This window comes from Athene noctua, chromosome 3 (assembly GCF_965140245.1).
Source record: "Athene noctua chromosome 3, bAthNoc1.hap1.1, whole genome shotgun sequence".
Classification (NCBI taxonomy): domain Eukaryota; kingdom Metazoa; phylum Chordata; class Aves; order Strigiformes; family Strigidae; genus Athene; species Athene noctua.
In genome coordinates this window covers 40891873-40896713 of record NC_134039.1, presented here as the reverse complement: position 1 = coordinate 40896713, position 4841 = coordinate 40891873, and positions in this window count along the sequence as shown.

The window sequence follows — 4841 nt, the reverse complement described above, 5'->3', positions numbered from 1 at the left end:
TACAAGGTAATTTCCATTACAAATAACAAAAGACAGCAACATTTCTCTCCATATTATGTTAACATGCAAATCCCAAGCAAACATCAGGATGTGATAAAACAGCACTTTTTAATGTGGATTTCTTCATCATAGCCCACACCCTTTGACTCTCCTCTTTACTAAATCATGAGACACTATCCACTCTGCTATATGCTGTTTCACTTGGTGAGGGGACCCTGTGCAGATGGGAAGCCACCATCATAACTCCAAACTCCTCCTTGCCCTCCTTCAGGATGCTGCTGATCAGGTGCATCTGGCTAGCGGATCACAGGACTGCAAAAACCATTTGTGTTTGGAGCAGGAGAAAGGCTGCAGATGAGGAGGGAATAAATTTGTTTGACTCTGGAGCTTGACACTTCAGAGACCTGAAGTCTGGGCCAGAAAATATTCTCTTGCATGGGATTAGCTGAATCCTTTGTTAGAATCTGACTCTAAACTCAGCTGTATATTAATATTTACTAATATTTTATGGATTCACTTGCTACAGTGGCCATTTCTGGAAGATGGTGAAGTAAAGAAATGCTAAGCTATTTCTGAGCCACAGGAACATAAAAGAAACCATAAATAATGTAATTATAATGTAATTTTTATTACATGCCATCTTGTAGAAAATGCTGTGAGATTCTATTGAATAGAAATAATGGAAATTTTAAAACTGATGGAGTCTATGGAATAAGTAGCAATCCAGCCATATATTTGAAAATTGCCTGATATACAACAGATTCCTTTTCTTTTTGGCTGCTTTGTAAGTGCAAATGCTACAAGAATATACATGTACCTAAGAACAGAACTTCATTTCTCTACTGCTCAAAGCAGTTTATTTAAGTTATCTGTAATTAATCTTACACATACCTAATTTTTCGAAGGCCCCAGAAAAATTGCCACTTTGCCTATTACTGCAAATCAATTTTCCAGCTAGGTGTTGATTGGCAATGAGGGGGAAAAAAAAAAAGATGAGGAAGAGTGACAAGTAAAACAACAGAGCTCATGGTGCTCATATACTTTATATATATCAGGATAGACTTGGATAAAAATAAATTTTCTTTTAAAACGTTCACAATATACTGAGAGGAAGTCTGATTTCCTGTAGAGAGCACTAAGTTTAAAGCGATCTGGTTCTGCTTTTGGCTTACACACTGTCCTACTGTATTGGGCTTCAGCAAAATACCCATTTTTCAGAGTCCCTTCCCATCATTTGCAAGTTCTGATTATTTAAAGACCTCAGGACAAAACCAAACAGTTTCTTCTTATTATATTCACTATATTCCAAACCAAATTTATAGTAGCTAAAATAATTCAGATAATAATAATGATGCTATATTTAAATTTCTGTTGATCATGTGACTGAAACATGGAGTATAATGCATGTGTACAGAGGAACTGAGCTATGACTGTCTGAGAAACAAACCTTTATTTAGAGGAAGCTAGAGCAAAAAGAGACATGCGAGAGGTATAGTGACTCTGGAAGCTTCTGTGTTGATCTTTTTTTTTCATGTTTTCCATTTAGCAGGCATACCAGAACTCTAGGGGACAGTTTTGTTTCGGTGCTACACTGCCACAGAGGTTTTCCAGGTTGCACAGACATAGCTTGTCTTGGCTTCTCAATAAGAGAAAAAAGAAACAGATTTGTGCTGCACTTCTTATGCAAGATTGCCCCTCTTGACCTTCCAAAATTAGATTTTAGTTCACAGAAATCCAGTAGGAGTTCACTAACTACATAATTTTCAATTCTCAGTTCAGTATCTCCTGATTTATAGAATGTCCCTCTGTTTTTAACAGTGATTTGCAAATACTATTCACAGTATCACACAGCCTGGGGAAGTACTTTTTCAGTACACTTAGTTTTTCTCTTTCCAGTCTACAGGAGAACCATGCCTGATGCCTGTATCAGACAACTATATCAAGTTCGCTCTGAAATTCTGAGAACACCTTGATTTCTTACCTTTTATATATGAGAAAGAAAAGACGTAGACTAAAACTTGTATTGTTAAAGTTGCATTGTAAGGAAAGAGGAGACAATGGCTGCTGTATTTATTTCATGTGTATAATCTATTTACCATCCTTCCCACTTAGCTCAGGGTGTTTTTCCAGCTCCTCCCTCTCTGTCTGGCTCTGTTTTGAGCTCATGAGCTCCTGGGTCAAAAGCACTGAATCTTGCAAATTCCAGGTCAATATCCATATTGGCATCTGAGGAAGGCCGAGCTCTATTTCCCATTCTTTATTCATAGCCGTCGCTCCAAAGGGCAAATGACACAATCCATACATTTGCTCAGCAACCATGCTATCATTTTATTAAAGTGCTTTTCAGGTTTCAACTTCCTCTCAAACATGCAATAAAGGTGCTGTGTGCATAAAGTGTGAATGGAAATTCAGAGACACAGGGTGATGAAAGGACTGTGGTAAAGCACTGTGCTCTTCCACAAGACAGCATGAGCACAAACTGTAGGATGTTTTATAAAATGGCAGCAGATGTTTATCTTGACTACACAGACATAAGATTTTTTCCTCCATGCCATATAAAATTATTATTAATCATAAGAATATGACATCAAACAGTACAAATAGGACTTTCTACAGAGAGATGAAGAAAAGCGAGGAAAAGATGGGTTATTTTACTAACAGTCTCATGCAGGTTCTTGCCCTTTTAAAAAATTTATATTATTACTAATTACTTATGTTCTAAGTCAAGGGGAAAACAATAGTTTCTCTGTTCATTCTTAGACCATTTCACGCTGCCAGAGTTCACATGAGCAAGCTTGTATTTCTTCAGCCAAGCAAGCGCAAACCACAGTCCTGATAATATTTAAGGTGCAAAGCAAAGTGCAGATTTGAAGAGTTCTATGTGGTTTTGAAGGTTCTGATCTTCTCTGTAGGAAATCTATGCTACAACATTTGACTTCTTGTTATTTATATATTTCACATAGTTCTAGTAACAGATTCACATTCTTTTATGTATTTTCTAGTAGGCTAATAAAGCTTGGTTTAGAGGTGCTCAGATTTCTCCACAAGGACATAAAACTTTTAAAATCAAAGTTTTATTTGGCTAAAGTGGGAATGAGAAATCCATTCTGAAACTAGACATGCAGCTTTGGAATAGAGAAAATTGAAATTAGGGAAGAAAGCAAATGCTACAAGGTTTGTACAACCCTCCTCTTCTGCCTGCTGTGATCTCAAAGGTCGGTCCTTTCGGTCCCTCAGTGACTTTCTAAGGAACACAACTTCCGCTCTGGTCCCTAGGAAGCACTTTCTGGCAAGGCTGATGTCTGTCTTGCTTCTCACTGCAGTCTCCTTAGTCTCTATGTGAGACTAAGCAGCTCTCGCTGTTGCCTTTTCCTGTCTGTAGTTCCTGTAGGAAAGATGCAACCGCCCTTCAGACAGCATGCCTGATCTTATCAAGTACAAGTAAGCTCTCTCAAAACCAAGAAAGAGCAGTGACTACTTTGCCTCGAAGAAGGTCAAGAGTTTCCTTCTACTTCTTTTGGAGGCAAATGACATGATGTCTGTTGAAACAGGTAGGTTGTGGGCCAGATCCCCATCTATGTGTCTTCCATGTCAGTGCATGCTTGCACCTGACTCACTCAAGAGTCAGGCAATGCTTGTTTGTGTCGGTTTGCAAAAGATCATGGAGATATACTCAAAAATAAACATTGGGCATGTAGCAGACATATCAGAAAGTGAACATGGGGCTAGTTTAGAGCTCACTCAAGTTTCACTTGTATACATGTGTGCATGTTAGAACAGCCTGTAATCACTACTGCTAAATTATTATCTATATTTACCATTCATTTTTATTTTGTTACCACAAGTTTAGACACTGCATGAATATAATTGATGAGAAAGTCTGTGTCCTTAAAAGCTTTTAGTCTGAAGGATAAGACATAAATACTAGATGAAACAATCAAATCAACTGGATGAACTTGGGGGAAAACATGCTCAAAATAATAAATCCACAGTTTAATATGTTCTGCATCACAGTCACAATTTTTCCATCTGTTTCTGACTGAAAACAGCCTGAGAGGTACCACTTTCCCTGTTGCCTCCCTGCAGGTCATTGGTTGCCTCTCTGAGGGGCATTAGTAGAATGAGTATGAGTAAAAACAACTCTTCAGAGGTTTTGGCCTTCAAATAACTTCCAAAGGAAGATAAATGCAATAAGCATCAAAGTGATTGTTTACTGTTCTATATTACATTAAAACTGATAGTTCTAGTAACAGGCAAGTCAAAGAAACCAAGTACATCTCAGTCCTTCAACCTTTCTGTGTGTAAACCACCCAAAGTCAAGAGCTATACAGGGTTGGTTTCAGCCATGAGATGTTGAAAATTAGTTTCATTTCAGGAAATGAATGTAGATAAACCAAACCAAAGTACAGAGAAGAGAGAGGTTTCACATTCATTTAACTTTTCGAGGGAGGAAAAAATCTCCTATTAAAAGGTACTACCCAGCAAAAGTAAATCTAAGTAATTTTGCTTAAAATAGCTAGACACACATTATATTCACAACCCTTTTATCAGTCTTTTAATGTACTCCCATAAGATTTTCATTGGTGGAAGCCAGTGACTTACATTCATTGTAATTATGATTCACGATAATTGTGTTGTCTTAAAGAATTTTGTCAAAATTTTCAAAGGATACCAAGCCTACAGGAAAATTAAAGGCATCATTTATGTATTCATTCACCCTAGAAAATAATTGAATTTTAATATGGACACTCATAAAGTGTTATTAACATACATTAAAACATCCTTTAATATCTAATGTACAGAAAAGTATTGTTATAATTTTTTTTTTTTTTTCCTGGACA